General features: G+C 46.1%; 1 long non-coding RNA gene across 1 annotated transcript in view; it reads left to right on the top strand.

Moving 5' to 3' along the window:
• LOC148136240 (uncharacterized) overlaps positions 1–26578 on the top strand; it is a 62137-nt gene that overhangs the window by 15121 nt on the left and 20438 nt on the right. Inside the window, exon 2 of the long non-coding RNA XR_015754611.1 lies at positions 21064–21282. This is a non-coding gene — a long non-coding RNA (uncharacterized LOC148136240). The remainder of the gene's footprint in view (positions 1–21063; positions 21283–26578) is intronic.

Below are 26578 nucleotides of genomic sequence, written 5' to 3'. Positions count from 1 at the left end.
CACAACATCGAAGTCCCAGGTACCAACCCACGCTGCAAGTTCACCTACCTTATTTCGTATACTTCTTGCATTGAAGTATACACACTTCAAGCCACTTTCCTGTTTACAGACACCCTCCTTGGAAATTGATGCCATGTTCCTAACCTCCCTACACTCCAGGCCCTGCACCCTGAAGCTACAATCTGGGTTCCCATGCCCCTGCAGAGTTAGTTTAAACCCCCCCCAAGAGCACTAGCAAACCTCCCCCCAAGGATACTGGTGCCCCTCAGGTTCAGGTGTAGACCATCCTGTTTATAGAGGTCCCACCGTCCCCAGAAAGAACCCCAGTTATCCAAAAACCGGAATCCCTCCCTCCTGCACCATCCCTGTAGCCACGCATTTAAGTGTTCTCTTTCCCTATTCCTCGAATCTCTATCACGTGGCACGGGTAACAAACCAGAGACAACAACTCTGTTCGTTCTAACTCTGAGCTTCCAACCTAGCTCCCTGAAAGTCTGTCTAACATCCTCGGCACTCCTCCTACCTATGTCGTTGGTGCCAATATGGACCACGACTTCGGGCTGCTCCCCCTCCCCCTCCAGGACCCGGAAAACACGATCAGAGACATCACGTACCCTTGCACCTGGGAGGCAACATACCAATCGTGAGTCTCTCTCGTTCCCACAAAACTGCCTATCTGTGCCCCTTAAATTTAATTTAATTTAATTTAATCCTAAATTAATCTAATCCCATTTGCCAGCATTTGGCCCATAATCCTCTAAACCCTTCCTTTTCATATACCCATTCAGATGCCAAATCTCAGGGTAGTTCCACAAAGAAAAGAAGTGTTCAAATCACTTTCAGAAATGGTGCATGGCAGAGTAGTCATAAATGGTGTGGTGGGAAAGGGGGTGGGGGTGTGGGGGCGTCAAGGAATGGATCCAAGGTGAAGGAGAGAGGAAAGCGTGGAAGTAAGTGGGGGTGTGAGGAGAGGAATGGAGTTAGGGGTTTGGGAGGACCCCAAGCCCTGCATAAGATTCTGCAGGAGACACCATTGCAACTCCAGGGCATTTTTTGGGGAACAGGCTCAGGGGAGCGCAGTGCATGTACGATCTGCCCGGTGATGTCATATGAGTGGGTGGGGCATCAGGTTCCCAGTGACCAGGAGACTGACAGCAGGTGAACGGTTAAACATATTGTTTCCCCTTCCAATCATGTTCTGACTCCTCCCCCCTCCTTCTCTCTGATCCCCTTCCTCACTCCCTCCTCATGCAGCTGCCATCATTCCACTCTCTGGCTCTCACAGCCTTCAGGTTCTGGCCAACCCTCTCACATTCTGCCCGTCTTCCCCACTGCAATTTTTCTCATCACTGCTACACACACACTCTGTCCACCTGAAAACTTTCTCTCTGATCTCCACACTCCCCCCCCCCCCCCCCCCCCCCCCCGCCCCACCCCATACCTCTTCCTCCCCAGCTCTCTCTCTCTCTCTCTTGCTCTTCCCTCACCTTCTTTCTTGTTCTCCTTTCTCTCCTTCCACCTTGGAAGCCAAAGTCTTGTGTCACCCAGACTGGTTGGCATTTTTGTTTTCTTTAACAAACTGGCAGCTTTCATGGTCACCTTTTCCTAGTGCCTGCCCCGGAAATTATCTGACTCTTTAGCTCCATTTCATAACCTTCCTTTATGTTTGTGTCAGTTCTCCCTCTTTCACGCTATTCTGTCCTAAATACGCTTCACAGGGCATTAGAAAGGAAGGATTTGCCATTAGGAACCTCAAAACAAGTATCCACATTAGGATTTCAGAGAGGCACCAGGTTCATCATAATCAGCAATTCATCAGATTTTGAACATGTAATGGACAAGCTCTGCTCACAGTGGGGAGGAATGTGTTGTGTGTGTGAACAAGGTTTCAGTCAATCAGCTAGCCACACAAACTACAAGTGCTGTTATACTGGAGTGAAAGTGGTCGTCTGCTCAGAGTGTGGGATGGAATTCACTCGGGCAGCACACTTTTTATGAGACACCAGTGGGTTCACACCAAAGAGAAACCATTAATCTGCTCTGAGTGTGGGAAGGGATTCACTTACTCATCCGGCCTGCTGAGACACCAGTGATTTCACACTTCTCAGAGACCTTTTAAATGGCCAGGCTCTGAGAAGTGTTATAAAAGCACTAGCAGTCTGATATCCCATCTACGTGTTCACACTGATGAGGGACTTTTTAAATGTCCAGACTGTGGCAAGTGCTTTAAAAGTTCAGGAGAGTTGATATCCCACCTACATGTTCACACTGATGAGAGAGATGTTCACATTGATAAGAGACCATTCAGGTGCTCACTGTAGGACTGGATTCCGGCAATCATCTCAACTCACTAAACAAATCCACACTGGAGAGAGACCATTCACCGAGAGCGATTGTGGTGAGAAAGTGTATAAGGTATAAGCAGGGAGGGAAAGAGTTAAGTTTTGAATTTTGTGAAACAGGAGGTTCAATTGAGAATGACTCAGATCAGATAAGAACTTGTAGTTAACAATGGAGTGCTGGAGGCAAAGGTAATGAGTTAACCAGGTGGAAAAGCATTCATTATATAGAACCATTTAACAATATTGGAAGCATTCAGTATGTAAGGTCAGTTTAACAAGGTGAAAGTTATTCATTATGTGAAGCCAATTAAGGTTAAGAACATTTATTGTGTAACAGCAGATGCCTTAATCTTTACTATTGACACTCGGTGATTGTAACGGTCACCCAGTCAATATGTATATTGCCTTATCTGGACGTTCCTCCCTTTAAAATGAGTATGTAATTCATTAAGAATCTGCTGTTCCAGAGATGACCGAGAACTCATCTCCCTGTGCACAATGGTGATTGTTCTCTCTCCCTCCAGGGCCCGGAATATAGATGAAGGCGGTAAAACTATACTGTGTCTCTGAGCGGTTTGCTTCAACTGAGGGAGAATCAGGACAATAGTGGGATTCTCTCAGTCATCCCACCTTCTCACACACCAGCTGGTTCACACTGACAAGAGACCTTTTAAATGTTCAGACTGTGGAAAGTGCTTTAAAAGTTCTGGCGAGCTGACACACCAACAATGTGTTCACATGGAGGAGAGACCATTTGTTTCCTTTTACTGTGGGGCTAGGTTCAAGCAATCATCTGACCTTATTGTACACCAACACAGTCACACTGGGGAGAGGTCGTTCTCCCACATGGAGTGTGGGAAGGGATTCACTCACTCATCCAGCCCGCTGAGACACCAGTGAGTTCAGATGTGACTACATTTATCGAATTTTGCTGTTTTTGACTTCCTGCAATCAACCAAGTTCATCATGCTCTTTGATGTTGATAACTTCCATTATTATGTGTTAATATGGTGAATAAAGATCAAATATGAGTTCTGTTTCAATCTATTAAATTTTCATAATAGTTCATTTTGAAAGGTTCTCCCTCTCTCCTGTCTCCTCCATCCTCACCTCCAACAAGTAGAGCTTCTTTGGCTCTGAACTGAGACAATCCAATTATCTGTTCTTGCTGTATCCCTCCCTTCCAAATAGACCACTGGGTGCAGAATTCTCATCTTTCTCCAATTATTTTTTGTCCCTTCATCTTCTGTCAGAGCTCGTCTTGCCAATAACATGCACCTCGTGCTCCACTGACCCTATTCCCACTAACATGCAGACAATCCAACCTCCCCATATTGGCCGACGTTGTGAACAATTTGTTCTTTTTGTTCTGGCTTCAAATCTCCCAAACTTATTTAAAGAAACCTTGACTCTTCTGAGCAAGCTAACCCTCCACCTTAGACTTCCCTTTCCTCTCTAAAGTCCTTGAAGTTACCTCTGATATTACTGACCTACTTGCCTCAATCGGGTAACCTCATCCTGAAGCACTGAGATAGTTTTCACATTGTCACAGACAACATCCAGCTGCAACTCAATACCATCTCTCTCCATTTCTCCACTCTAGTTAAATTACCAAACTGCTTGTCCCATATCCCATACAGCATGATTAGAAATTCCACAATCCTCTCTGTAACCATTATATAAATTGTGATGATTTTTGCATCATGTATTTCCTGCAGAAACAGCTCTGTCCTCCCAACAGAGAATTGGAGGTCATGAGGTTGCGACAGTAAATGAGACTTTCTGTCCTTGAACAATTCAACTGGAATTCCATCCTTGCCAGTGCCTCTCTGCTTGCAAAGAGATTAGTGCTATTTTCAACTTAAGTCAATCTTCAATTGTCCAACTCAACCATGACAGAAACCTGTAGGAGAGCATTAAATCTCATTTGAGCAGCGTCTGTTTCACGGGAGTACACTTCCAGCCTTACTTAGGCCAGTGAGACATCTATCTACTGCTGCAAGTAGAAGGTCTAGCACCTGCCCATTGCACGAGGACAACTTTGGTGGTAGGATCAAGCATGCTCTTGATCCCATCATATATAACTTATAGATCTTCATCGTCACAAACAGTCTGGATTTCTTAATTTGGCCCAACAAAGTGCTTCGTTGCAAAGTTTCTCTCTCTGTTCTGCATAATATTCGAGGCCACTTTCACATTATGCAGTATGTTAGCTGTCGGCTTTATGCTCCTTCAATTTAACGTTGACTTTGGCTTCTGTGAAAATATCATTTCTGCAGATTAGATCTCAAACCAGTCTTTGTTGCACGTTTCATCTTAAAAGAAATATTTTCTTAAAAATCAAATCTGAAACATTTCTATCATAGTAAACTAGCCCGGTCTAGGAACTTTTAAGATCATCACAAATAATCCAAATATTATTGGACTATCATTCCCGGATGTGATTAACAGCAAATTTAAAGCCCTGCGGACATTTATAAACTTGCTGTCATGTCGGGTGATGAGATAACTGAGTAAATCCCTTTGCACAAAGTTTCTCTCCAGTGTCAGTATGTTGGTGCGCAGTGAGGATCATAGATGAGTGAATCCTTTTCCCCACAAAGTGCAGGTAAATGGTCTCTCTCCAGTGTGATGTTGCTGGTGTTTCAGTAAAGTGGATGAATTGCTGGGTATGTTCCCATACTTGGAGAATATAAATGGCCTTTCCCCAGAGTGATATATAATGAAGTAGGGTGACTTTGTGAATCCCTCCCCATGTACCCAGCAGGTGGATGATGTCTACTGAGTGTAACTGGTGATTGATGTCCAGCTCACATAGGTAATCAAATCCTTTAACACATTATTCACATAGCCATAATTTCTGCAAGTTGTAGGTGTCCTCATGTATCTCCAATTGGACAATCAGTTAAAGTCTCATCAGTTCGATTCCCGCCTTGGGCAACTGTCTGTGTGGAGTTCACACACTCTCCCCGTGTCTGCGTGGGTTTCCTCCAGTTTCATCTCACAATCCAAAGATGTGCAGGTCAGGTGAATTGGCCGTGCTAAATTGTCCATATTCTCTTGAGAGAAGAAATGGCTTCTCTACTTGCAGTTGTCTGAAGGCCAATCCTCTGCCTGTCTCAGTCCTGAAGAAGGATCAGGTGCATTAGTCAGGGGTAAATATAGGGAAGGGGAATGGGGCTCGGTGGGTTTCTGTTCGGAGGGTCACTGTGGACTTGTTGGGCCAAATGGCCTGTTTCCTCACTGGAGGTAATCTAACCTAATCTAATCATGTGGAACGTTTCATTGCGTTAAATGTGACTATGAACTCTCTGCTCTTATTTTCAGATTGATAATGGTAAACCCTTGATTCCCAGATTAATTAAAAACCTAAATCAGTCTTGAATATACTTCAAGACCCAAACTTGATCAAGTAATCTACAGAATACTACTCTCCAAGAGAAAAAAATGGCTCCTTTACTTCCAGTTGTCTCAAAGGTAACCCTCTGCCTGTCCTGAAGAAGGATCAGTGGATCCAAAATGCCTTCTCTTCTTGGATGCCACCATTCTGCTCAATCTCTCCAGCAATTTCTCTTTTTGTACCAGCTCCTCGCTGCAAAATATTTACTAATCATCCTGTCCAGCGATGCCACCACATAACTCTAGAGCAGCAACAGGTAGGACTTGAAGGAGGGATACTGCCACTGCACCAGGCTGTGAATCAAATCAATGAGGAGAAAGTGAGGACTGCAGATGCTGGAGATCAGAGTCAAAGAGCACAGTCCTTCGGGCAGCATCTAAAGCCAGGCGCCAACTCATGAACACCTCCTTCTACTGCCCCCTTGCCAACGATCTCACCTCCCATCACCAAACCATCATCTCTCAGACCATCCACAACCTCATCACCTCAGGGGATCTCCCACCCACAGCCTCCAACCTCAGAGTCCAGGAACCCCACACCGCCCGGTTCTACCTCCGACCCAAAATTCACAAGCCTGACTTGCCCAGTCAACCCAGCATCTCAGCCTGCTCCTGCCCCACTGAACTCGTCTCTGCAAACCATGACACTCTCCTGTCCCGCTTGGTCCAGGAGCTCCCCACCTATGTTTGGGACACCACCCATACCCTCCACCTAATCCATAACTTTTGTTTCCCCAGCCCCCAACGCCTCATCTTCACCGTGGACATCCAGTTCCTGCACACATCCATCCACCATGACAAAGGTCTCCAAGCCCTCCGTTTCTTCCTCTCACACTGACACTGTCATTCATTTGGCTGAACTGGTCCTCACCCTCAACAATTTCTCCTTCGAAACCTCCCACTTCCTCCAGACCAAAGGGGTAGTCATGGGCCCCCACATGGGCCCCAGCTATGCCTGCCTCTTCATCAGGTACATGGAACAGTCCATCTTCTGCAATTACCCCAGCACCATTCCCTGCCTTTTCCTCCACTACATTGATGACTCAATCGGCATCACCTCCTGCTCCTGCGAGAAGGGTGAACAGTTCGACAACTTCATTAAGACCTTCCACCCAACCTCATGTTCACCTGGATCATCTCGGACACCTCCCTCCCCTTCCAGGACCTCTCCATCTCCACTTCCAGCGACCAACTCAACACAGACAGCTACTACAAACCCAACAACTCCCTCAGCTAATTGGACTACCTCCTCCCACACTGCCTCCTGTATAAACGTTATTCCTTATTCCCAATTCCTCCGTCCATGGTCGCAAACGATCCTTCCTCTTTCTCCACTGCCAAACTCTAACCATCGAACACCTGGAGGAAGAAAGCCTCATCTTTCACCTTAGGACCCTCCAACTACATGCAATCAATGTGGATTTCACCAGTTTCCTCTTTCCCCTCCTCTCACCTTATCCCAGATCCAATCTTCCAACTCAGCACCGCCCTGTTGAGCTGTTCTACCTGTCCATCCTCCTTCCCACCTATCTGCTTCACCCTCCTGTCTGACCTATCACCTTCACCCCACCTTCATCAACTTATCACATTCCCAGCTATCTACTCCAGCCCCACCCCCTCCCATTTATCGCTCAACCCCCTTGAAATGAATTTATTTTCACATGTACTGAGGCACAGTGAAAAGCTTTGTCTTGTGAGCAATACAGGCAGATCACGCAGTTAAATAGCATAGATAAGCAAATCATAGGTAAACAGCGGCAAAAACAAAAACACAGGTACAGGCGAATGCTCAGAGTTTGAGAGTCCATTCGGTATTCTAACAGGTAGAAACAGTTTTGAAACCGGCTGGTGTGTGTGTTCAGGCTTCTGTATCTTCTCCCTGATGGTAGAGGTTGTAGAAAAACATTGCCAGGGTGGGATGGATCTTTGAGAATGCTGGCGGCCTTTCCTTGACAGTGGGCCTGGTAGATGGATTCTATAGATGGGAGGTTGGCCTTTGTGATTGTCCAGGCCGAGTTCACCACTCTCTGTAACTGTCTCCAGTCTTGAATGTTACCGTTGCCATACCAGGTAGTGATACATCCAGACAGAATGCTCTCGATAGTGCACCCATAAAGGTTGGCAAGAGTACTCGCCGTCATGCCAAATTTCCTCAGCTGCCTGAGGAAGAAGAGATGTTGTTGGGCCTTTGTAACCAGTGCGTCCATGTGAAGGGTCCAAGAAAGCTTGTTGTTGATGACCACTCCCAGGCGCTTGACAATCTCCACTCGTTCCACCTCTGTGCTGTTAATGTGTAAGGGGACATGAGTAACATCCCGCCGAAAGTCAATAGACCATTTTTTCAGGTCTTCCACCCCCCGTCTGTAGTCTGTTTCGTCACTGTGAGATTCGAATGACTTTGGTGGTGTTACAGTGAACTTGTAAATGGCAGTAATCTGGTATTTGGTGACGCAGTCATGGGTATACAGTGGAGTACAGGAGGGGGCTGCGTGTGCACCCCTGGGGGGCTCCAGTGTTGAGTGTTAGTGAGGATGAAATATTGTTAACAATCTTCACTGATTGCGGCCTGTGGGTCAGGAAACTGAGGATCCAGTTGCAGATCCAGGGGCTTAGTCTGGAATCACTAAGTTTAGTAATCAGTTTCGAGGGGATAATAGTGTTGAAGGCTGAACTGTAGTCAATGGGTAGGATTCTTACATAGCTGTTCTTGGTGTCAGGCAAACCACTCAAATGCCTGGTTTTTAGCAGGTTCTTGGTGTTCTAGGGAGAAGTGAAGGGCAAGTGATATGGCATCCGACGTGGATCTGTTGGTCCGATAGGCAAATTGGAGTGGGTCAAGAGTAGTGGGGAGGCTGGAGTTGATTAATGTCATGACCAGCCTTTCAAAGCACTTCATGACCACCGAGTTTAGGGCCACTAGGTGGTAGTCATTGAGACATGCTGCATGAGACTTCTTAGACACAAGGATGATGTTGGCCTCTTGAAACAGGCAGGGCCAATGGCCTGCTGCAGGGAGAGCTGAAAAATGTGTTGCTGGAAAAGCGCAGCAGGTCAGGCAGCATCCAAGGAGCAGGAGAATCGACGTTTCGGGCATAAGCCCTTCCTCAGGATGCCTACTCCAGCATCTACAGTCCTCACTTTCTCCTGCTGCAGGGAGAGGTTGAAGATGTCCGAGAAGACCTCTGCCAGTTGATCTGCGCGTGCTCTGAGTGCACGGCCTGGTACTCCGTCTGGTCCCATCGCTTTCCTTGGATTCACACGAAGGAAAACTGATCTGACCTCTGATCCAGTGACTGTTGGGATAGGTTCGTCAGGGCTTGTCAAAATGGGTGTTACCTGTCCACTGAAATTCTGCTCAAAGCGAGCATGGAAGGCATTGAGACAATCTGGGAGGGATGTGTCATCATCCGCTATCTTGCACTGTCTCTTTTTAGAACCTGTGATATCATTCAGTCCTTGCTATAGTTGCCGGGTGTCTGTCTGGATCTCGAGTTTGGATCGGTATTTGTCCTTGATTGTCTTAACGGCTCTGCGAAGGTCATATTTCAATTCCTTATATTTGAGTGATTCGCCTGACTGAAGGCCTCATGCCTGGTTTTTAGCAGGTTTTGTATGTCCTGATTCATCCAGGGTTTCCTGTTGGGGAACACCTGGATTGACGTCCTCGCTATGCAGTCCTCCACACGCTTGCTGACAAACATCTGGGGTGTTACCTAAGGAACATGTCCATCTTCACTGCAGCCAGCTTGTTTCAGCGTTGTGTGCATGTATGCCAACACCCTTGCTGATGTAACTGGCAGCAGCTCCAGACTGCACATGACCAGAAGAGACAATGCCACAAGCCTCATCCCTGATGAAAGGCTTATGCTCAAAGCGTCAATTCTCCTGCTCCTCAGATGATGCCCGAATGGCTGTGCTTTTCCAGCACAACACTCTTTGAATCAAACCAATCAGTCAATCGTTGTCTCTCCAGGTCATGTGCAGTCTGGGGCTCCTGCTCACTCAGTTCCATCAGCAGGGGCGTTGGCATGCAAGTACATAACGCTGAAACAAGCTGGCTGCAGTGAAATTGGACTCGTTCCTCAGGAAACACCCCAGAGGTTTGTGAGAGGATTTGTAGCTCGGGTGCTCGTTGTTGTGGTTCTGTTTGCCGAGCTGGGAATTTGTGTTGCAGACGTTTCGTCCCCTGTCTAGGTGGCATCCTCAATGCTTGGGAGCCTCCTGTGAAGCGCTTCTGTGTTGTTTCCTCCGGCATTTATAGTGGTTTGTCTCTGCTGCTTCCGGTTGTCAGTTCCAGCTGTCCGCTGCAGTGGCCGGTATATTGGGTCCAGGTCGATGTGTTTGTTGACAGAATCTGTGGATGAGTGCCATGCCTCTAGAAATTCCCTGGCTGTTCTCTGTTTGGCTTGTCCAATAATAGTAGTGTTGTCCCAGTCGAACTCATGTTACTTATCATCTGCGCGTGTGGCTACTAAGGATAGCTGGTCATGTCGTTTCGTGGCTAGTTGGTGTTCATGGATATGGATTGTTAGCTGTCTTCCTGTTTGTCCTATGTAGTGTTTTGTGCAGTCCTTCCATGGGATTTTGTACACTACATTGGTTTTGCTCATGCTGGGTATCGGGTCCTTTGTCCTAGTGAGTTGTTGTCTGAGAGTGGCTGTTGGTTTGTGTGCTGTTATGAGTCCTAGTGGTCTTAGTACGCTGGCTGTCAGTTCAGAAATGTTCTTGATGTATGGTAACGTGGCTAGTCCTTTGGGTTGTGGCATGTCCTTGTTCTGTTGTCTTTCCCTTAGGCATCTGTTGATGAAATTGCGGGGGTATCCATTTTTGGCGAATACATTGTAGAGGTGTTCTTCTTCCTCTTTTTGCAGTTCTGGTGTGCTGCAGTGTGTTGTGGCCCTTTTGAACAGTGTCTTGATGCAATTTCTTTTGTGTGTGTTGGGGTGGTTGCTTTCATAGTTCAGGACTTGGTCTGTGTGTGTGGCTTTCCTGTATACCTTTGTGGTGAAATCTCCGTTCGGTGTTCTCTGTACCATCACGTCAAGGAATGAGAGTTGGTTGTCCTTTTCTTCCTCTCTAGTGAATCGGATTCCTGTGAGTGTGGCGTTGATGATCTGGTGTGTGTTTTCTATTTCTGTGTTTTTAATGATTACAAAGGTGTCATCCACATGTCTAACCCAGAGTTTGGGTTGAATTTGCGGTAAGACTGTTTGTTCTAATCTTTGCATTACCGCTTCTGCTATGAGTCCAGAGGTGGGTGAGCCCATGGGTGTGCCGTTGATTTGTTCATATATTTGGTTGTTGAATGTGAAGTGTGTTGTGAGGCACAGGTCCGGTAGTTTGAGTATGCAGTCTTTATTGATAGGTTCACCATCCTGTTGTCTGTTCTGTATGTCCAGCAGGTTGGCTATTGTTTCTCTGGTTAGGGTTTTGTCGATAGAGGTGAACAGTGCCGTTATATCGAATGAGACCATGGTTTCTTCCTTGTCTATGTGTATGTTTCTGATGGTGTCCAAGAATTCCTGTGTTGACTGTATAGAGTGTCTGGATCCGCTGATCAGGTGTTTCAGTTTCTGTTGTAGTGCTTTAGCCAGTTTGTTTGATGGCGTCCCTGGTAGCGATACGATGGGTCTGAGTGGGATGTCTGGTTTGTGCACTTTAGGTAGTCCATAGAATCTGGGGGTGGTGTTGCTTTCAGGTTTCATTCTCTGTAGGTCAGACCTGGTTATCTGTCCATTTTTTTGCAGGTTCCTCAGTGTGTTATTTATCCTATTGGTGAGCTGTAGGGTGGGGTCAAACTCTCTCTTTTGGTCGACTGGGACAACACTACTATTATAGGACAAGCCAAACAGAGAACAGCCAGGGAATTCCTAAAGGCATGGCACTCATCCACAGATTCTGTCAACAAACACATCGACCTGGACCCAATATACTGGCCACTGCAGCGGACAGCTGGAACTGACAACCAGAAGCGGCAGAGACAAACTACTATAAATGCCGGAGGAAACAACACAGAAGCGCTTCTACGGAGGCTCCCAAGCACTGAGGATGTCACCTAGACAGGGGACGAAACGTCTGCAACACAAATTCCCAGCTCGGCGAACAGAACCACAACAAACACTCCAGAGGTTCATAAAAGGGAGAACCAAAGGTTTATGTGCGATGTTAGCTGTCTCTCCGCAATGTTAATGAACTGTTCTCACCCTCGTTTAGTCACAAACGTGATATGCCATAGCATAGACAGGCCAAATGCTGGGAAATCGGATTAAACAGATGGATGTTTGATGACATTGGTGCACATGTTGGGCTGAAGGGCTTCTGCCATGCTGTAAAAACTCTACAACTGACCCCGTTGCCAAGCACTGATGGTGGAGACAGTGGTGAGACAGAAAGTATGGACAGTCATGTGAAAGATTTTAATTCCATCTGTTTTCAGTGACACAATCTCACTCCTAATCAAAGAACTGCAACTGCTCTTTCAATGCAGCTCACGGGGTCAAATGGTCTCTGTCATTGTGGTGAATGGGAATCTTTATTTTGCTGGTTGTCTATCTACTAGATTGGTCTTGATTACTTAAATTAGATTAGATTACTTAGTGTGGAAACAGGTCCTTCGGCCCAACAAGTCCACACCGACCCGCCGAAGCACAACACACCCAGACCCATTCCCCTACATTTACCCCTTCACCTAACACGGGCAATTTAGCGTGGCCAATTCACCTAACCTGCACATTTTTGGATTGTGGGAGGAAACCCACGCAGACACTGGGAGAATGTGCAAACTCCACACAGTCGCCTGAGGCGGGAATTGAACCCGGGTCTCTGGCGCTGTGAGGCAGCAGTGCTAACTGCTGTGCCACTGTGCCGCCCACTCATGGATTGAGTCAAGGAATTGAGGTGGTTGAAACAAGGATGAGGTAAGATAAACATGTTCTCTCTTCAGTTTACAATAATGAGGGACAATCTCATTGAGCAGCCTGAAACTCAGAAATAATTTGACAGTGTTGTTGCAGAGCGGGTGTGGCCACTCTGATTGGTGTGTCCAGAAATGACATCACATTGTGATCAACATGTGTCAGTCAGCTAGTACTCAATTTGGTGTGAATATTTGGAATCCATTTGAATATATTCATTTGAATTTGTGAATATTTGGATGGTCAATCTTTTACCACTCCAACATTTATTCACCCCAGTTGTGCAGCTTCACTCTGAAATGGTTCAGGGAAATGTAGCATATTTCAGACATGCAAGAGGTGCTTGCCTCTTTCTTTCTATTTATTTTGTCCATTCACAACTTAGATCACCCATTTAATATCATGTAAAGACTCACAAAGTTTCTCAGGACCATTAAATAAGAAAGGGCAACACCAGTCATAAAATAGGTCACGTAGAGTCATAGAGAAATACAGCACATAAGCAGACCTTTCAGTCCAACTCGTCCGTGCCGACCGGATATCCGAATAACTCTTGACCCATTTGCCAGCATTTGGCGCATAACCATCTAAACCTTTCCTATTCATGTACCCATCCTGATGCCTTTTAAATGTAATTCTACCAGCCTCAACCACATCCTCTGGAAGCTCATTTCATACCCACACCACCCTTATTGTCCCTTATATTCTGGTATGGTGGGACCCATTAATCCAGCACAGGCTGGGGAGACTCCACAACCAGCTTGTAGAAACGACAAACTACCAGCCCTCGTTAGCTGAGAGTGGGGTCTGGCAGCTCCCAGTGGAAGGCCAGGTTATTGGAGATAACAGTAATAAAACTAGAAAAACTCTGCACTACAGAAGCTAGAAATGACAGTTTTTTTTTAATGTATCATAAGCTGGTGCCATTATTGGTGATAAGTAATGGAGATTGCAGTGGCTACTGAAGACAACAGCTTCGTTCTTCCTCCTCTTTAAATGGAGAAAATGTCCCTTTTGTTTGTCACTTGTTATTCCCAGCTCTCTCTCCTCCCACAGAGACCACAGTCCAGTGTAGGCCAGAGAGGTGGGAGGTTCTCTTTCCCGAAGGCATTTGTGAACACGCTAGGGTTTCGACAATAATCCGGCAGCTTTCCTGGTCACATTTTCCAAGGGCCTGCTCCACAAATTACCATTGACATAGCTCCGCTCAGAGTATATTAGCCTAAAGATATAAAGGTTCCTGGTTCAATTTCCAGCTTTCACAAGTCAATTTTGGACATTTTAGCCCAGTGGTTAGTATTGCTGCCTCACACTACCTAGAACTTGGGTTTGATTGTGTTGATGGGACTTCAGTTCCACAGAATTCCTAAAGCACTTTCCACAGTCCGACCATTTTGAACGGTCTCTCCTCAGAGTAAATATGCTGATGACAAGCCAGTCCCCAGGAGTTCGTGTAGCTCTTCCCGCAGTCTGGGCATGTAAAAGATCTCTCTGCAGTGTGAACTTGCTGGTGTCTCAGCAGGTTGGATGAACAAGTGAATCCCCCCCCACACTCTGAGCAGCTGAACAGTTTCTTCCCAGTGTGAACCTGCTGGTGCTCCATGAGGTCAGATGATCACCTGAACCCAGTCCCACAGAGAGAGCATCTAAACACTTTCTCCTCAGAGTGAACACGTTGGTGGGACATCAGATGGAGGTTTTGTAGCATTTCCCACAGGCTGGGCATTTAAAAGGTCTCTCCTCCATGTGAGCAAGTTGTTGGGACATCAGGTCCCCAGACATTTTATAGTATTTTCCGCAGTCTGGATACGTAAATGGTCTCTCATTTATATGAGCATGTCAATGGACATCAAGTCCCTGGCTGTTTTAAAGCATTTTCCACAGTCTGGGCATTGAAATGGTCTGTCTGCAGTATGAATGCGTTGATGGCATAGCAATCCCCTTGAATTTTTACAGCACTTCCCGCAATCCAGGCATTGAAATGGTCTCTCCTCAGTGTGAATGAGCTGGTGTTGCAGCAGGTTAGATGATTGAGTGAATCCCTTCCCACACACTGTGCCGGTGAATTGCCTGTTACTAGTGTGATTGCATCGATGAGTTTCCAGCTCAGAAGGGGAAATGAATTCCTCCCCACAATTCCCACATTTCTACAGTTTCCCTCTGGTGTGACTGCGTTTGTGGTTTGTGAAGCCTGATGATTAGCTGTATGATTTCTCTCTCATCAAATCTGATGACGTGCCATTTGTGATGAAATGGGTGCGATGATTGGTTTGTAAATCTTCCTTGTCTAATATCCTGTGAAGTTGATGTCAAACAAACAGCAAGAGAGTGACAGAGAATCTCTCACAAGAGTCTGGCTCCTGTGTGAAGATTAGGTCTGAAGGAGAGGGCTATTGGACACCTACAACTTGATCAGAACTTTGACAGAATCTTCCAAACACTCAGCCTCCACACCGAGGCAGAGCAGGGTGGTTGTGAACACCATCATCTCTCGGTTCCCTCCAGGTCACACACCGTCCTGACTTGGCTGACATCCAGTCCCTGGTGGAGGAGAAATTTCCTCCTGTTAAATCATAGCAAAACTGAGGCCTCTGTCATCAGGCCCCGTTGCAAACTCCACTGCCTCGCTACCAACTCCATCCCTCTCCCTGGCAACTGTCTGAGTCTGAACCAAACACACCATAACCATGGTGAAATATTTCACCCCAAGGTGAGTTTTCCACCACATATCCCCGTCATCACCAAGCCTGCCCACCTCCACCTCAAGAACATCACCCAACTCCTCATAGTCTCTGCTCACCTGCTGCTGAAACTCTCATCCATTCCTTTGTTCCCTCTGGCCTGAACTGTCCTTATTCACTCCCCACCAACCGCTCACATTCCCCTCTCTGCACTTGCCTGACTTCCTCTGCCTCTGTTAATGGATGTACTTGAGCTCTGTTTAGTGTTTTATCGTCCCTTCTGTTGCCTGTTTCTGAATGAAGTTGTTACCACTGCCCATTCTAACCATGTGCTGCTGCCTTGGCAGCTTTCTCTTCCCACCCAAGCTCCCACAATGCTGTAAGGGAGTGAGTTACAGGTTGTTCACCCAGTGATGTAATCCTGAGGTCATTCAAAACTCTGGTCCTGGTGTGATTATTCGCAACAAGTCAGGTTTGTTGGAGGGAATCCTGAGGGACAGGATGCACATGTATTTGGAAAGGCAAGGACTGAGTAGGGATAGTCAACATGGCTTTGTGTGTGGGAAATCATGTCTCACAAACTTGATTGAATTTTTTGAAGAAGTAACAAAGAGGATTGATGAGAGCAGAGCGATGGACGTGATCTATATGGACTTCAGTAAGGTGTTCAAAAAGGTTCCCCATGGGAGACTGGTTAGCAAAGTTAGATCTCATGGAATACAGGGAGAACTAGTCTTTTGGAGAAAGAACTGGCTCAAAGGTATAAGACAGAGGATGCTGGGGGAGGGTTGCTTTTCAGACTGGAGGCCTGTGACCAGTGGAGTGCCACAAGGATCAGTGCTAGGTCCACTACTTTTTGTTATTTATATAAATGATTTGGATGTGAGCGTAAGCGGTGTAGTTAGTAAGTTTGCAGATGACACCAGAATTGGAGGTGTGGTGGACAGCAAAGAAAGTTACTTCAGAGCACAAAGGGATCTTGATCAGATGGGCCAATGGGCTGAGGAGTGGCAGATGGAGTTCAGTTTAGATAAATATAAGGTGCTGCATTTTGAAAAGCAAAACACAACAGGACTTATGCACTTAATGGAAAGGTCCTAGCGAGTGTTGCTGAACAAAGAGACATTGGAGTGCAGATTTATAGTTCCTTCAAAGTAGAGTCACACATAGGATAGTGAAGATGCTCTCCTTTATTGGTCAGAGCATCCAGTGCAGGAGTTGGGAGGTCATGTTATGGCTGTACAGTGTATTGGTTAGGCCACTTTTGGAATATTGTGTGCAATTCTGGTCTCCATCCCATCGGAAAGATGTTGTGAAACATGAAATGGTTCAAAGTAGACTTACAAGGATGTTGCTAGGGTTGGAGGATTTGAACTATAGGAAGAGGCTAAGTAGGCTGGGGCTGTTTTCCCTGGAGGGTTGGAGGCTGAGGGTTGACCTTATAGAGGTTTGTAAAATCATGAGGGGCATAGATAGGATAAATAGACAAAGTATTTTCCTGGGGTGGGGGAGTCCAGAACTAGAAGGTACAGGTTTAGGGTGAGAGGGGAAAGATTTAAAAGGGACCTAAGGGGCAACTTTTTTACACAGTGGGTGGTGTGTGTATGGAATGAGCTGCCAGAGAAAGTGGTGGAGGCTGGTACAATTGCAACATTTAAAAGGCGTCTGGATGAGTATATGAATAGGAAGGGTTTAGGGGGATATAGGCCAAGTGCTGGCAAATGGGTGGGTTTCCTCAGGTGCTATGGTTTCCTCCCACAGTCCAAAGATGTGCAGGCTAGATGGATGGACCATGCTAAATTGCCCATAGTGTTCAGGGATGTGTAGGTTAGGTGCATTAGTCAGGGGTAAATGTAGAGTAATGGGAAATGGGTTTGTGAGGGATACTCTTCCAAGGTTCAGTGTGGACCTTTTGGGCTAAATAGCCTGTTTCCACACTGTAGGGATTCTAAGGAAATGGGATTAATTAGTTTAGGATATCCAGTTGGCATGGATGAGTTGGACCGAAGGGTCTGTTTCTGTGCTATACATCTCGATGACTCTCTGGCTTACCCACCACCCTATGCCTGTGTAACTAAATTTTAAACTTTAGGTCCTTCTATTCAAACCTTTTAATAGTGTCTTCTCTATCTATCTCTGTAATGTCCTCCAGCCCTCTCAATGGCAATTAGGGCTGGCTAACTCAGCCAGCGATGCCCACATCCAAAAATGAATTATTTAAAATTCTCTTTGAGATATCTGCATTGCCTCTAATTCCAGCCTCCTGAGTATTCTCGAATTTAACTGTTCCACATTTGAAGCCCTCAACCTTCAGCTGCCAAGGCCATAAACTCTCTTCACTAAACCTCTCCCTCTCTTGATCTCAGTTTTGCGCTTTAAAATACTCCTTGAAAACTACATTTTTAACCATAAAACGTTTTGTCATCTTCTTGATATCTCGTTGTGTGACTGGGGTCAAAAGTTGCTTTATAACACTGTAGTGATATAAATTAATTGTCATTAATTTGGACGCATCTTTCATCATCACTCGGTGAATAACTGCTTCCCTAATGGCAGTGCACGATCTACTAAGGGAAGATAAATGCCAGCATCAAATGGTCAGGTGATGTTCAGCTATAAAACCCTCATTTATACCCGTAAGACAGTTATACCCATTATAGGAGACAGGACGTTAGACAATGACAGAGAGTTGATCAGGGAGAGCAGTGGTGAAACAAGCAATGGATAGATATTGATTCAGATCCACACCAGCTCCAGGGCCATATCAAGTTTTCACAGATAATTGAGAACAGCAGCAAAAGCTGAATCATGAAGGTTACTGCTTTAAAAATACTGAAATAATTTCATTGTTTTCAACTTTACAATCAAATGCAGCTCAAACGTTATCAGAAGCGCTGAGGAGATACCCTGGGAATCAGGGTGACGTTACTGAGCAATTCCCCCTGTGTATTAACATCACCCACATGAACACAGAGCATTTGGGTCTGCACAGACAAGTGATCACCGTGAACGATGTGAAGGTCCATGGAGAGATTAAAAGGAATAGTCTTCAGAATGGTTCAAGGAATGAGGGATATTAGTTGTAAGGTCAGGTTGGAGAAACTGAAGCTGTTCTGCACAGCGCAAAGGAAATTGAGGTGAGAGTTGATGAAGGTGTCTAGGTTAATGATAGGTTTAGGTAAGATAGATAAAGTGCAGCTGTTCCATTAGCTAATAGTAAATGTATTAAAGACACAGATTTAAGTTATTTGGCAAGAGTTACTGGCGGATGTAAGGAAGGAACTTTATGTTACTTTTGTTTTACTCAATACTTACATTCAACGGCTAATAATATTCAATGATGATGACTAATGAATAAAGTGGCACGCTCAGATCTTGGTATGTTATTTGGTTTGAGTTTCCCACCTGCAACTCCTCTTCTAACATGCTGTTAAATAAGTTTACAAAAGCCATCTCCGTCAGTCCAGGACAGAAATTCAGAAGAGACAAATATTTCTGTTATTTGGAGTTTGCTGTGTGTAAATCCCTCCCTGTAAAAGGAGTTTATAATCTCCATCCGTGTCAGCCCAGGGCAGACATTCACAACATTCTCTCCCCAGCCCAGGATGGCTGCACGTGTGTCCTGCTGCCCTTCGCCCCTTACAAAGATGGCGGCCGTTACCGGGGCCTGTGGCTGAGAGGAAGCCTTGAGTTCATGAAACAGGGACAGAGTTTCTTTCTGCAGAGTCAGCCATATCCACAAACTATTTACGAAGCCTCCATGTCTAACCGCCTGGACCATTGCCTCCTCCGCTCTGTCTCATTGTTACCTTTTTTGTGAAGCCAAGGAAAAGAACAGCTGCTGCTCAGGCTCACTCCCACCGCGCATGCTCAAGATTGTGGATAGGTGGAAAGAAACTGTGCCTGGGCCATGATAAGCAATTCCATGCATAGGGGATGGTCACAAGCACTTGGCATTCATACTTTCTGCCAGGACAACTAACATACATATAATACATTTAATTGAGAATAAGAAGTTCCTTGTGCATCCCAGGATATAATAGAACAAAGTCTGACACTGAACTACACATTAAATGGTAAAGTTGCCATACTTAATCTGGACAATGGGGCTGCTTTCTTATTCGAGAGAGAGAGAGAGAGCTGCTGGTTGTTTAACCTGAGGGACTCCACACCTCCGATGCACAGAAGCATGAAAAGGAAAGTCATAAGCAGTAACCTCAGCGATTTTGGGATTTAGCCCCACACTGTTGGCATCATGATCCGTCTGGGTAAAAACAAGGACTGCAGATGCTGGAAACCAGAGTCGAGATTAGAGTGGTGCTGGAAAAACACAGCAGTTCAGGCAGCATCCGAGGAGCAGGAAAATAGACGTTTCGGACAAAAGCCCTTCATCAGGAATAGAGGCAGGGTGCCTACAGAGTGGAGAGATAAATGAGAGGGGAGTGGGGGTGGGGAGAAAGTAGCATAGAGTACAATAGGTGAATGGGGATGGGGATGGAGGTGATAGGTCAGAGAGGAGAGTGGGGGAAAGTAACAAAGAGTACAATGGGTGAATGGGGGTGGGGATGAAGGTGATAGGTTCCAGCATCTGCAGTCCTTGTTTTTACCTAGTTGTTTTTAACCCTTTTTGCGAATCCTCTTGCAAGGATGCCTGCCTTGAAGAAGTTTTCCTCCTCTCTCTACAAGAATCTCGGTGGGTCTCTCCTCAGCACCGCCCTCGTGACCTGTCCGACCTGCCTATCTTCCTTTCCACCTATCTACTCCACCCTCCTCTCTGACCTATCACCTGCATCCCCACCCCCATTCACCCATTGTACTCTTTGCTACCTTCCCCCACTCTCCCCTCTGACCTATCGCCTCCATCCCCACCCCCATTCACCTATTGTACTCTATGCTATTTTCTCCCGACCCCCACTCCCCTCTCATTTATCTCTCCATTCTGCAGGCACCCTGCCTCTATTCCTGATGAAGGGCTTTTGCCCGAAACGTCGATTTTCTTGCTCCTCGGATGGGCCTGACCTGCTGTGCTTTTCCAGCACCACACTACTCATGATCTGTCTGCCAGGATAAGCAGTGGACATCGATCTTGAGCACCCACATTGAGCCTGGCTCCACTAGGCCCACAGTCATCTCTCATAAATTCACCACTGCCCTTCATTTTTCCTGCCGTCCCCTCTGTGTTTTAAACAGATTGCACGTCAGGCAACTGCGGCTGATATTACTGACGTGGAACTGTGACATGCAGTGAGGTGATTCTGACTGGTCCGCGACTTAATTCTGCTTCTAAAGATCAGTCAGGATTTTCTATTTATTACTATAAATGTTAACCATTAACAGGTCATGGCAGTGGAAGCATTGAATCCTGATCACTAGATTAGCAGGGCTGATGTCACCCTGGAGACTTGTCTGATTCAGCATTGCATTCTCCCATCATTCTCCTCTCAGCTCTGTCTCAGTTTTGTTATGTCTGGGTTTATAATACACAAGCTGTCCAATCTATTGCACTGCAGCTTCTAGTGCATATGAGACTCCTCCTCATTTGAGCACTGGCCTTACAAATCAGGGGTTGTGAGTTTGAGTCTCACAGGGTCCTGTGCAAGTTTTGTATACCTGCTGCATCCAACGTCCAAAGCAGCACTTTAAATATTGCCTGAAATTGTGACGATGACGTTTCCTCCACTGACCAGAAATGTGTTTGAAATATCACATTCCTGTTTGTCCTTCCAGGTACTTGAGGAAGACCATTTGGAGGCACAGGAAACAGCTGACGTGGCAGGAAGAGCGAGGCGAGACAGTATAACGTACAGAGTAACTGGGAAACAAAGCAGGAGGAACATTGACAGGGGAGTGGCCAAATACTGCCGTTCTTTGCTGTAACCAGACTCGTGTTTTGAAATCCGAAATGGGACAATCTAAGCCAAGTGGGTGAAATCCTGCTTTCTGCAGGTTGGTCACTCCTGAGGCCTCTGTCACTCTCGGGGGGGGGATTTGTCTGTGGTTGAAAATGAGGTTCTGTTTTATGGTCTCAAACTTCAGTCCAATTCGTTATGTGCATGAGATTAAAACGTAACAGGGAAAGTATCATTAAGATGAATACCTGAAACGTTAGCGCACACAAGGCTGCAGCCAAGTGCTGGAAACTGGGATGATGAGCCTCTTTCTGTGCTGTCAAAACTCAGTGACTTGATCATTTTGGAGGAGAAACCTTCCTCCAGTGAAAAAAAGCCAAAAGCTGTGTCATTAAGAAATGATGCAAGCGTTCTTGCTGTCATCCCTGGTTAGGATTTGGCACTTTCATCGCCATGACATGGGTTCAATTCCCAACAGGTAATCAGGATTTATTGTGACAATGGGAATCCTCTCAATGTTAATATCCCTGAGAACATCACCGTCAATGGCCCAGCCTCTGAAAGAAGGGAAAGGTGCCTTGACCATCTTTGCTTATTCATTCTTCTCTGATTCCAGTTCCCAAAGAGTTTCTAAAGATTCACGAAGTTGAGACTGGGTTTTGTTGTTTGTTTCCTTTCCATTCTTAGGATCTGCAGTGATTGGATCGTTGGGTTTGGGAAATTGAACAGGACCCATGAGCAGCTTGTGTGACTATTCAGCTTCTCCTCCTCTGATAGCTCTGTGAGACTGACTCTGATAGCTCTGTGAGACTGACTCTGATGTTCTCGGGGACATTTACTGATGTGAGTCACTGAAAGGATTCTCATTCCTGCAGATCAGGAATTCAACCCTCATCTCGGCTTCAGGGCAATGAGGAATTATAAAGAAATCATGAATTACACGTGGGCCACATAGGGCTTGAACCTACAGTCTCCTGATCCATAGTCACACTTGTTATCCATTGCACCACTGACCCTGTGCATACCTAAGGCCTATATGATGCAGAGTTGTGGTGTTACATGGACATGAGCAGCAAGGTGAGCAACCATCAAAGCCAATCACCATCACTGCTTCACTTCCATGGTCCCCATTTTGAGAGGTGGTGAGTTTCACTGGCAAAGAAAACATTTGTCCTTAGGTGGCTGTTTCAGTATTCATTCTTTCTCTGATGGAAGTTTCCATTGTTTTATTCATAGTATCTCTGCTATTTTATGATTCACTCCAAATGAAATGTACTTAGTGAAACATAGAAAAGTACAGCACAGAACAGGCCCTTTGGCCCACGATGTTATGCGGAGGTTTAATCCTAATGTAAAATATAGTAACTTAACCTTCGCACCCTTCAACTCACTGCTATCCATGTGCATGTCCAGCAGTTGCTTAAATGTCCCCAATTACTCTGCTTCCACCACCACAGCTGGCAACGCATTCCATGCATTCACAACTCTCTGCGTAAAGAACCTATCTCTGATGTCTCCTTTATACCTTCCTCCTAATATCTTCAAACTATGACTCCTCGCACCAGACAATCCTGCCTTGGGGCAACGTCTCTGGGTATCAACTCTATCTATTCCTCTCATTATCTTATATACCTCGATCAGGTCTCCTCTCTTCCCCCTTCTCTCCAGAGAGAAACGTCCGAGGTTATTCAACCTTTCTTCATAAGGCAAGCCCTCCAGTCCAGGCAGCATCCTGGTAAACCTTCTTTGCACCCTCTCCAAAGCCTCTGTATCTTTACTATAGTAGGGCGACCAGAACTGGACACAATATTCCAAGTGTGGTCTCACCAGGGACTTGTAGAGCTGCAGCAAAACCTCATGGCTCTTAAATTCGATCCCCCTGTTAATGAAAGCCAAAACACCATTTCTTTCTTAACAACCCTATCCACTTGGGTGGCAACTTTGAGGGATCTATGTACTTGCACACCCAAATCCCTCTGTTTCTCCACACTGCCAAGCATCCTGTCTTTAATCCTATATTCAGCAGTTGAGTTCAACCTTCCAAAATGCGTGACTTCTGCATCCTGTCTATGTTGTGCTGCAGCCTGCAATAGCCCTCGATACTGTCGACAGCACCTCCAACCTTTGTGGCATCTGTAAATTTACTAACCCACCCCTCAATTTCCTCATCCAAGTCATTTATAAAAACTACAAAGAGCAGAGGCCCAAGAATAGAGCCCTGCGGGACCCCACTCAACACCATCCTCCAGGCAGAATACTTTCCATCTACAACCACTCTCTGCCTTCTGTCAGCCAACCAATTCTGAATCCAGATAGCCAAATCTCCCTATATCCCATACTTCCTGACTTTATGAATGAGCCTACCATGGGGAACCCTATCAAATGCCTTGCTAAAGTCCATATACACCACATCTACTGCTCGACCTTTGTCGACCTGTCTTGATACCTCCTCAAAGAACTCAATAAAATTTGTGAGGCATGACCAGTCCCTCACAAAACGATGCTGACTGCCTTTAATCACACTATGCTTTGCCAAATAGTCATAAATCCTATCCCTCAGAATGCTTTCCAAATCTTTGCTGACCATAGACGTAAGACTGACTGGTCTGTAATTGCCAGGGATTTCCCTATTATCCTTCTGGAAAAGAGTAACAACATTTGCCTCCTTCCAATCCTCTGGTACGACTCCAGTATCCTCGCCAGCGGCTTAGCAACCTCCTTTCTCGCTTCCCGGAGCAGCCAAGGATAAATCTGGTCTGGCCCTGGGGACTTATCAATCTTAATGTTTTCCAAAATTTCCAGCACATCAATTTCATCAATCTTGACTTGGTCCAGATTGTATCCTAGCTCCTCAAATTTTCCATTCGCAACAAGGTCCCTTTCCTTGGTGAAAACCAAAGCTAAAAAACTGATTTAGGGCTTCTCCTATCTGCTCAGACTCCACACACAAGTTCCCCCCACTATACCTTCTCCCTGATCATTCCCTTATTCCTCACGTATGAGTAAAATGCCTTCGGGTTCTCCCTAATCCTTCTTGCCAAGCCTTTCTCGAGCCCCCTCCTGGCTCTCCTCAGTCCATTTCTGAGCTGCTTTCTTGCAAGCCTGTAATCCTGTAAAGCTGTACTAGATCCTTGTTTCCTCTACATTATGTAAACTGCCTTCTTCCTTTTGATGAGAAGCTCCTCTGTTCTCGTCATCCAAGGTTCCTTAATTTTACTCTTTCTTACCTGTCTCAGAGGAACAAATTCGTGCATCACTCGCAACAACTGCCCCTTAAACAGTCTCTACATTTCTACTATGCCCTTTCTGTGGAACAATTGCTCCCAGTCTGTACTTCCCAACTCCTGTCTGATAGCTTCATAATTTCCTTTTCCCCAATTAAATATCTCCCTCGGTAACTGCTCCTTTCCCTCTCCCAAGGCTATGGTAAATGTGAGGCAGTTGTCACCAAAGTGTTCTCCCACCACGAGATCTGACATCTGTCCTGGCTCATTGCCAAGCACCAAATCCAAAATGGCCTCTTCCCCTCGTCAGCCTGTCTACATACTGAGTAAGGAAACCCTCCTGAACACACCTGACAAAAAAGGCCCCATTCAAACCATCTGCACGAAGGAGGTTCCAGTCGATATTAGGGAAGTTGAAATCACCCATAACAACAACCATTCTACTTTTGCATTTTTCCAGAATCTGCCAGCCTATGCGATCTACAATCTTTCTACTGCTATTAGGTGGTTTATAGAAAACTCCCAATGCGGTAGCTGTTCCCTTGCTGTCCCTAACTTCCACCCATATTGACTCAGTAGACAAACCTTCCTCAACAACCTTCGTTTCTGTAGCTGTGATGCACTCTCTGATTAGCAATGCTACACCCCCTCCCTCTTTTACCACCCTCCCTGTTCTTTTTAAACGTTCTAAACCCTGGAACCATTCCTGCCCCTGTGAAACCTACATTTCCATTACGACCACAATATCGCAGCCCCAAGTACTGATCCATGGTCTAAATTCGTCACCCTTATTTCGGACACTCCTTGCATTAAAGCAGACACACTTTAACCGATCCCTTTGTTCCATAGCGTGAGAAACCTTCCCGATAGATTCAATACATCCTGTCACTGCCCCATCTGCAACTGTGCCCCTCTCAGACATGTGGCTCTGATTCCCAACCCCCCGCCAAACTAGTTTAAACCTTCCCGAATCACACAAGCAACTCTTCCACCCAGGACATTTGTGCCCCTCCAGTTCAGGTGCAACCCGTCCTTCATGTACAGGTCCCACGTTTCCCAGAAGGCATCCCAATGGTCTAGGTATCTGAAGCCCTCCCTCCTGTACCAGCCTCGCAGCCACGTGTTAAGCTTCACTCGCTGACTGTTCCTCACCTCACTATCTCGTGGCACCGGTAGCAAACCTGAGATCACTACTCTACTTGTCCTGCTCTTCAGCTTCCAACCTAGCTCTCTGTAGTCACTTTTCAGAACCTTAGTCCCTTTCCTGGCTATATCATTGGTGCCAATATGTACCACGATTTCTGGCTGCTCACCCTCCCTGTTCAGAATCCTGTAAACCCGATCGGCGACATCCCGGACCCTGGCACCGGGAAGGTAACATACTTCCGGGAGTTCCGTTCCTGACCACAAAATCTCCTGTCAATCCGTCCCCTACCACGAGCGCTTTTCTATTTTCCACCCTCCCTTTCTGAATCTCAGTGCCAGAGACCTGACAACTATGGCTTTCCCCTGGTAGGCCATCTCCACCAGCAGTATCTAACACGGTATACTTATTGCTGAGGGGAACGGCCACAGGGGATCCCTGCTCTGACCGTCGGTTCCCGTTCCTCCCCTGACAGTAACCCAGCTATCCTTATCCTGTGTCTGGGGAATAACCACCTTCCTGTACATCCTCTCAATCTCCCCCTCAGCCTCCCGGATGATCCATAATTCACTCAGCTCCAGCTCCAGTTCCCTAACTCGGCTTTTGAGAAGGTAGAGTTGGGTGCACTTCCCGCAGATGTAGCCGGCAGGGACATGTGAAGTGTCTCTCACCTGGCACATTCTGCAGGAGGAACATGCAACTGCCCTAACATCCATATCCCGCTACACTGAAAGCCCGCACAGGACTCAATAAAGGAAAAGAAGAGAAAATAAAAAGAGAAAACTGAAAATTTACCGAGTTTACAGATTCTTAATAAGGTTAGAGGAGGTCGGCGGGAGGGAGGCCATACAGTATAGGGTCTCGGGTTTAGATCTCACCCACTTAAAAAATTCCCAGCAGTCCTTTGCGCATCCCTCGCACCTCTCGGCAAATGGATGCCCCGGTGCCTGAAGTAAGTGTTTTAAACTGTTATGCTCACCTTCCCAGGAAACTTTGTCCTTGATGTTTTTCAGAGTGGTCATAAA

Source organism: Chiloscyllium plagiosum, unplaced genomic scaffold, assembly GCF_037043375.1.
Source record: "Chiloscyllium plagiosum isolate Xiang-an unplaced genomic scaffold, Cpla_swu_hap1 HiC_scaffold_46, whole genome shotgun sequence".
Classification (NCBI taxonomy): Eukaryota; Metazoa; Chordata; class Chondrichthyes; order Orectolobiformes; family Hemiscylliidae; genus Chiloscyllium; species Chiloscyllium plagiosum.
This window is presented reverse-complemented; position numbering and strand designations above follow the sequence as displayed.